Source organism: Medicago sativa, chromosome 7 (genome assembly GCF_051527215.1).
Source record: "Medicago sativa cultivar Bolivia chromosome 7, Bolivia_mono, whole genome shotgun sequence".
Taxonomy (NCBI): domain Eukaryota; kingdom Viridiplantae; phylum Streptophyta; class Magnoliopsida; order Fabales; family Fabaceae; genus Medicago; species Medicago sativa.
The window spans coordinates 50,049,820-50,058,754 of record NC_140755.1 but is presented as its reverse complement, the minus strand read 5'-3'; the positions used below and the strand labels follow the sequence as shown (position 1 = coordinate 50,058,754).

The window sequence follows — 8,935 nt, the reverse complement described above, 5'->3', positions numbered from 1 at the left end:
CGGTCCTATTTACAAGAGACAATTAATTTTTTAGATACATTAAATAATTTATGTATTTCGTTTAGATTCTAAAAAGTCAATTTTATCTTGTAAATAGGACCGGAGGGAATATTGACTAGCGATGAGTATAACATCATGTGCCCAGGCTCTGCTTCTGCTTTACTTGCAACAAGCCCAACCCATTAGTCGCGACTCCATGCTTCATGCTTCTGCTTTTCTCTCTATACAAACATTCACTGTGAAATATAAGCTTAGATTCATGATCAGCGTGAAAATCCAAGCAAAATGGTATTTTAGTTTGTGAGATTTGATGAATATTTGAGGTTTTAAAAAATTTGAAGCTTTGATGGTTTTTGTGTTGTTCATTCACGTGGCTAGAGGAAGAAGAAAGAGTGGACTCTCTTTCTCTTCCATTGACTCACGCGGGTCCCACAACTTTTTTGTCCTATTTGCTGAATGTTCACACGCACGTCTGCCCATCGTATACTGTGCTCCCTTGTTTTTTTAACTCTTTGATTTAGATCTTGTGGCTGTGATGAGCCCTTTAGTGATTAAGTTTGGACCCCTTGATGGATCAAGTGGTCCAGATTTAATCCAGCTGAGCCAATTTTGTTTTTATTTATTTCTTCACCATTTTTATTATTTTTTACACCATTTTTGGCACTTTAATGCCTCTTTTTTATTCATAAAAATTTATGATGAGAACTAAATGTAGTTAATTGATCATGAACTTTGTTTAAAGATATGCTATGAGTAGTTATTTATTAGTTAATTTCTTTTCAATCTGTCAAACATTCTATCTTTACTAAATGTAGTCTATTTTTATTATTCTATTTACTTTAAACATGTTATAATTATGGAAAAAAGTATTGATCTAAGTTATTATACATTATATGATAATATAAATAGTTTTAATACGTTTTGTGAAACGTTTTGATTAATTCACACCGCGAAGACCGTTTTGTTGAAGTACAAGAATTTTGTGTTGCTAAAGGTATTTCGGTGCCAAATATGGATGAAGAAATACCGGTTCAGGGTCGTTCAAGACTAGAAGAGATCGCGGAAAGGGCATTTACCTCCTAATTTTATTTAGCACGCCATTGTCAGGTTATATTTCTTCTCTCTTATTTCAAATTGTACTTTTGTTGAAAAAATAATGAACCTCTTTTATTTCTATTTATGACTTTATATATATATATATATATATATATATATATATATATATATATATATTATGTCATATATGAATTCGGGATAAAAATTTCGCTCAGGCTCTAGAAAAATCCTGGCTCCGCCACTGAAACATGGTGATAACATATTCAAATAAACTTTAGACACATTCTTTTCTTGTATACAAGCAGCTAAGAATTATTTTCTTGTATACAAGCAGCTAAGAATAAGGAAAACTCATCATTGAACAAATCAAAAAACATGTACGTGTGTATACTTGTGCGAGTTGCATTAGAATTCGTGAACGTTGACATCTCAACTTTGGAAGTTTATGTCGAGACACATTCACATATTACTCACTTTGTCTCGCATTAGGTGTCTTATTTGAGTTTTACATAGTTATTAAGAAAATGATTAATAATGTTGATTTTCATTGCAAAATATGTGTCGTCCTTATTAATTGTAATTTCTTTTCACCGAATTGTTATCATTACGTAATATCAAATTATGTAACCAACTTGCTCCAAAATTACCAAGCCGTGTCTGCGCTATCAAATTCCAGACCAACACTCGGTGTAGTATTAATGGTCCTTGTTTTCCAATTCTGTCAGGTTCAGTATAAACATAAATCAAAGTTACAAACATAACATCAATAAAACCTATAGGTATAATCATTAATTTATCTCTTTTGTCTATCTCTCTCATAAATGGACAATAAATGGAATAAAATAAATGGGAGCAAAACTGAACTCGATGAACTTGGTATGGTTTTGAAGGTCGGTTGATTGATAACTTTACTCAAAGGCCTTGTGAGGAAATATAAGTAACCCTACTTTGACCACCATGACTTGGTACATTGGCCATCCCACCAATAAGGGAGTGATCTCTTTTGAAGGTAAGACATCTAAGTTGTACACAACCACAATTTTGCACTTACCACAATCCTTTCTATATGAAGAAAGAGACGCAGCATACTTTTCCTTCACCTGCAAAGGATTAATTCAAATCACATACTAAATAATTCGTTGTTTCGTTGATTCATTTAACAAATACCACCACAGCTAAAAAAGTGCACTATTAATCATGGTTTCAAACTGGCCAGGATTGCGGTTACGTTGCGAACCTTGATGTAAAAAATGCTGCCAATGCGGTCGAAATTGCACTAACAACATCATTGCAGAGACCTCAAAATCCTAATGTCGTGATTGCTACTTAACTTGAAACTGCCAAGGTTGGTGGCATTGTGACCGAATTTCCAGCCACTGCAAGCAGAGTTATGAGTAAGTAACATTATTTTTCAAATGCAAAAGCTGAAATTCATGTACCGATTTACAATTTGCAGGAAGCCCATGTAGTGATCTGAACCATGCGCCTGCTGTCTTACTCGCAATCCTGGTGATCTTATGAGTATTGTTCCAGCTGAATTGAAACCACCAACATAAGCTCCTATACTTTTATAGGTTGCAAACGTTAATCCACCTCTTCCTACAGTGATTAACCTGACTAAAGCTGAGCCTGCAGCAGCTACACCTACTCCTCCACCCTCTTTATGTGCAAGGGCATATGGTGTCGACTTCATTAGCATTTGATTATATAGATTTGTATATAGAATGCATATGGCACAAGTTCTCCAAACAAAATTACTGGGATAACATAAAAAGAATGTGTTTTTGTTTGGATTGTGAGAATATTCATTGAAACCAATTGATATAAACAAATCCAGGCTAAATCATAAAGGTTGTGCAAGAAATTCTACTCTATCCAGTTGAGTATGACAAATGCGAAAATTGACAGGACAAATAAGAAACATAGAATCACATTCAAGTGAACCACTAAAAATATGTAATTGAAATATATATATATATATATATATATATATATATATATATATATATATATATATATATGAGGATATATACTATGAGAATGACCATCTTATATGAGAATGATGAGAATAATTATCAATCGTTAGATCAAAAATAGACGGCTGATATTAAAGCACCCCATTAAAACTCACGCATACCTAATTAAAACTCTATCTTCTTCATCATTACTATTCTCACCATGTTTATCTCCTCACACAACAACAAATTCTTTCCTCCATCAAGAAAAATAACGTGGATGAACCTTCACAAGTTGATTCCCATCAGTTTTTCGCAATACATGTCAAATTGATTTTTTATTTCAATGTTAATTATGGAACCTCTGAACAAAAAAATCATAAAAAACCCCAAATTACAAAATCAATTCAACATCATAGGAGTACACAAATTGAAATAGATTTGAAAGATGAAATCACTGTTAATTGTTTGTTTGTTTAATTCATGATGAAAGATTGATTTAAGGTGAAAAAAGATTGAAATTGGTTTTTTATCAATATAGATCGATTATATTGATTAGTTGTTATCAATAGATCAATTTGTAATATTAAAAAAGAAAAAAAGCAGCACAATTTTGATGGTGAAGGGTGTCAGCACAAACGGTGGGTGGGAGTGGGACTAAAGCTCTGCTGTGTGGTTTTTGGATCAACGAAGATGAGAAGCTGAACAGTTCTCAACAAAGGATACACTTTGGAAAGGCACATGTGATGTTAGAAATAGAACATTTAATCTCCATCATCTATTTTTGATCAAACGGTTGATAATTATTCTCATCATTCTCATATAAGATGATCATTCTCATAGTATATATTCTATATATATATATATATATATATATATATATATATATATATATATATATATACACACACACTATTTATCATGCTACAATGAATCATGAACCATTTTCATCAGAATAATCTTATCTTGACGAAAATGTTAAACTATGAAGCATTGACCTTTGACACGTCGACACTGATAATCAAATAAGATATGTTGCTGCTGCAGTGCACTGCTCTCTAGATCTCGGATTTGAATCCTTCGGGTATCAGAGATTATTGTGTTGGGATAGTCTATAAATAACTTAAATGTTGCTGCTCTGACTTCAATTGAATCTGCCAACGGATGGTTGAACTGGACTCCAGATTAACAGTTTGTTGGTTAGATGATGTATGGAACGAAAGAGAGAAAATTGAATGGATAGAATCCAAAAAGAAATTCACATCTTTCATTCCATATATCTCTAAGCAACATTGCATTAATTCAGTTCAGAGGCTCAGATTTGGAACAAAGATGGGAGCACTGCCATGAATGACTGCAATTTGATTCAATCTCAGTGTATGCCACGCCATCAGCAAATATTCTTCCACGACGATCGATCCATCTTGATCCACACTCCAAAACCAATATCATCATTGCCTCTTGAGAGAGAGAGAAAAAGAGGATCAAAGAAAGAAAGATATCAAAAAGAACAGATAAGAGCGAGCCATAATTTTGCACTTTATTTACCACAAAATCCTTTCGAAATGAAGAAAGAGCCACAACATACTTTCCTTCACCTGCAAAGGTATAATTCAAATCACATACTAAATACAAGGTTCCTCGCTGATTCATTTAACAAATATCACAACTAAAAAAGTGCACTATTAATCATAGTTTCAAATTGTGGCCGTGGTTGCAGTTACGTTGCGAACCTTGATGTAAAAAATGCTGCCAACGCGGTCGAAATTGCAGTAACAATGTCATTGTGGAGACCTCAAAATCCTAATGTTGTGATTGCTACTTACCTTGAAACTGCAAAGGTTGGTGGCATTGTGGCCGATTTTCCTGCACTGCAAGCAGATTTACCGAGTAAGTAACACCATTATGCTTAGTTTTCTTATTTGATCAAAGCAACTATAATATAATATAATATTTCTACTCATTGTACCAATAACTACGACTTCTTTTTCAAAAGCAAAAGTTGAAACTCTACGTACCATTTTACAATTTGCAGGAATCCCATGTAGCGATCCAAACCATGTGTCTTCTGTCTTACGACTAATCTTAGTGATCTTCTGAGTACTGTTCCAGCTGAATTGAACCACCAGCTCCTGTACTTCTACAGTTTGAAACATCGTTGATCGACCTTTTCCTCTGCCCTCCGGTGATTAACCTGACCAAAGTTAAGCCTGCAGCTGCACCTACTCCTCCACCATCGTCATTTGCAAGGGCATATTGTGTCAACTCTGTTAGCATTTTATTATATTTAAATCTACTATAGAATGCACATCGCACAAGTTCTCCAAACACAGTTGTTGGGACAACACAGAGAATGTGTTTTTGTTTGGATTGTGAGAATATTCATTAAAACCAATTGATATAAACAAATCCAGGCTAAATCATAATGGTTGTAAAAGAATTTCTATTCTATCCAAATCAGTATAACAAATGCGAAAATTTACAAGACAAATAGGAAACTAAGAATCACATTCAAGTTAACCACTAAAAATATCTAATTGAAATATATATATATACACTACTTATCAGGCTACAATGAATCATGAACCATTTTCATCAGAATAATCTTATCTTAACAAAAATGTTAAACTATGAAGCAATGAGCCTAACACATCGACACTAAAAATAATTTGAGAAAATGACAAAATTCAATGTGATCACATGTGTTGGTGTCGAACACCAACACATGTCGGACAACAGAAATACCTTCATCACAAGTGTCAGTAATATAGAGATGTTAAACAATTAAAAGAAATTTGAATATAATCCATACAAAAAAGCAAATCCATCATTGCTATCATCTTTGTTGCAATCGTTGGCAGCATGAAAGCTATAATCTTTGTCCTCAAAGGATATAACCAGAATTTTTCCTAGTTTCCGATGTTGTGCAGTAACATCATCAAGCAACTACACCTTCATAGTAAAGTGAAACTGAGAGCTCATCTCACAACAACAATACAAAGCCATAATGTTATAATGCTTGAAACTGCCATCACAAAGCTTTTATTTCTTGCAAAGTTCAAATTAAATTATCAATTGGTTGTATATGTTTCAAACACATCAAATAAAGCAACTTTCAAATTGGAGTAGGAACATGATTAACACATGCTTAACCACGAAACCAATATTTCCAAGAACAATCACAAAAAAAACAAATAATACCTAAACGATCAAATTGGTCCCTATCTTTATAAATCACTCTCAAATTTCTACTCTACAAATATTTCAAATTAGACTTTATCAAAAGATTCTCAATTAGGTCATCGTAGACAGTAGAAAGAGACCTAATTGAAATTTTTTTGACAAACACATAAACTAGTTTAAAATATTAAAAGAGTCTGAACTAATTTGAAAATAGCTTACAACAATAAAAACTAATTTAGTGGTTTACTCAATAAATAACACAAGAACGGAAAAGTAAAAAAAATAATAATAATAATAAAAATAAAAAATTAATATAAGAAAATAAAAACTGAAGGGTTTGACCAATGCTCTATAGATCTCAGATTTGAATCCTTGGAGTATCAAAGATTATTGTGTTGGGCTAGTCTATGTTGCTGCTCTGACTTCAATGATCTGCCAATGGACAGTAGAACAGATCTCTGGATTAGTCAGTTCTTAAATCGGATACAAACGAAAGAATAACAGTTAACAATTTGTTGGTTAGACGATGTATGGAACCAAAGAGTAAAAATTGAATGAATAGAATTCAAAAAGAAATTCACATCTTTGATTCCATATAACTCTACCCAACATCGCATTAATTCAGTTCAAGGGCTCAGATCTGGAACAAAGATGGGATCGATCGTTGAGAAACAGCACACACTTTCAGTTTTTAAATCGGATACAAAATAAAGAATAATAGTTAACAGTTTGTTGGTTAGATGACATATGAAATGAAAGAGTAAAAATTGAATGAATTGAATCCAAAAAGAAATTTACGTCTTCACTCCATATGACTCTGATCAACATCGTATTAAGATAATTACAAAACAAAGTTAATTCAAGTTCAGAGGCTCAGATCTGGAACAAAGATGAGATCAATCGTTGAGAAAAAGTACTGCCATGAATGACTGCAATTTGATTAAATCTCAGTGAATGCCACGCCATCGGCAAGTATTCTTCCACGACGATTGATCCATCCCGATCCATACTCCGAAACTATCGTCATCATTGCCTCTTGAGAGAGAGAAAAAAAGGATCAAAGAAACAAAGAAAGAAAAGGAACAAGAATTCTGCTCTTTACCCAAATAAAATGCTTATTTCCAACAGAAATGATTATAATACCCATGAGTTAACTCACACACACGTGTCTTTGGTCGGTGGTGTGAGTTAACTTCCGCGAGTTGACCGGTGGTTCATTAACAAAAAATACGTTTTTTTGGAAGGTGATCAAGGTTTTTTAATGAATTTCGCACGTTTTTTATAAGGTTTTATAGTTTTTTGACTGCATTAAGTATAGTTAAAACCTATGTCTTACAATCCCATATAAATAGTCTTTCAACATTCACCATTTCTCACATTCTCTTTCATAGAAAGAGACCTCTTTGAAAATTTAAGGGGTTGTATGAACGGTCAATGGTGATGGCAACACATTGCAAAGAAGGTTGACATCGAAAGTTTTTTTCACATAAGACAAGAAACATATATTACCCCAAGTGGATTTCTTTTTAGGTTGATTTCTTTTTACCCCGTTGAATAAATGAGATTTTATGTCTATTATTTTTGTTCCTTTATTTTTGTTTATATTTGCATTTATTTTTTGATTGTGTATTGAATAAATAAATTTGAATAAAGTGAATTCGAATAAAAGTTGTGTATTAAATAAATAAATTCGAATAAAGACTAATTAAACTTAGCGTGAATTCGAATAAAATTTGCGTATTAAATAAATAAATTCGAATAAAGACTAATTAAATCTAGTATGCAAATAATTTAAGGACTAATTTGATTGAAATATTTCAACAGAAATGTTGCATTCATTCATCTTCAACCTCTTTTCATTACCACATTACACACACCTAGTACAATACAGTAGCATGTTAAACAACTTAAACAAACAAATGACTATCAAATACTTAATACTTAATCAACCTAAACTTAAATTATGGAACACCAACATTCAAGTACTCTCACATCACCATTAAACATAGAGCTTGAAGATGAATAATTAGTTTTGCCCATACGTCCACCACCCATCATTTCATATTCAACCTGAACACCAAAGTTTGAAGAAATTTTGGGAATTTTTGGATTTCGGATTCAATCAAAAAAAAATCAGGTTTTGAAGTTTTTAGAATTGGGGAAGAACGTTGCCATTAATTAATGGAAGAAATTTTAGGGATTTTGGAGTCTAGATGGCAAATTGTAAAATTCGGATTCCATTTTTATAGATTTAGGGAAGAAAGAGCTGTTGTATAACACCCATTTTCTACAAATCAGGGTTCCCATTTTCTTCAAATCAATCAATTTGGTGATTAGAAATTTTGTCATTTTCGACCAAATTAGTCTCTGCTTGTGTGACATCTGACATGTTAACTAGTAAGAAAACAAGTAATAGAAATAATTTTTTAAAACTTGTGTAATAAAATATTTAAAATAGTAGAAAATATTGTTTTTAATGTAAAACTTACATCGTTTTGTTTCTTTAGCTAATGGCCCGATGACACTAGTTAGAGTAAACCTTACATAAATATTAACGAGTAAGAGTAATTTTCACAATTTATAAAATAAATTGACACAATTTTAAACACATAATTTCTATCTTTGATAGGCTAATTTATGCACCTAAAGCATATGTTAGCATTTTCTTTGCCATTATTACTATGACTACCTGAATTCTCATACACGCAAAAAAAAAAATCCATGGATTTTGAAGTGTTTAT

General features: G+C 32.3%; 2 long non-coding RNA genes across 4 annotated transcripts; both read right to left on the bottom strand.

Moving 5' to 3' along the window:
* Positions 1-1,746: 1,746 nt before the first annotated feature.
* LOC146906468 (uncharacterized) lies at positions 1,747-3,863 on the bottom strand. The gene is made up of 2 exons (XR_015017837.1): positions 2,294-3,863; positions 1,747-2,156 (listed from the first exon to the last, which is right to left on the bottom strand). It is a non-coding gene; the product is annotated as an uncharacterized LOC146906468 (long non-coding RNA).
* A 20-nt stretch (positions 3,864-3,883) lies between these two features.
* On the bottom strand, positions 3,884-7,319 carry LOC146906467 (uncharacterized). 3 transcript variants are annotated; one of them, XR_015017833.1, is made up of 4 exons: positions 5,030-7,319; positions 4,838-4,882; positions 4,560-4,609; positions 3,884-4,471 (listed from the first exon to the last, which is right to left on the bottom strand). It is a non-coding gene; the product is annotated as an uncharacterized LOC146906467 (long non-coding RNA). The 3 variants fall into 3 exon arrangements; XR_015017835.1 differs by having other exon boundaries at positions 4,745-4,882; positions 5,030-7,318; XR_015017834.1 differs by lacking the exon at positions 3,884-4,471 and having other exon boundaries at positions 4,535-4,609; positions 4,745-4,882; positions 5,030-7,317.
* Positions 7,320-8,935: the final 1,616 nt, after the last annotated feature.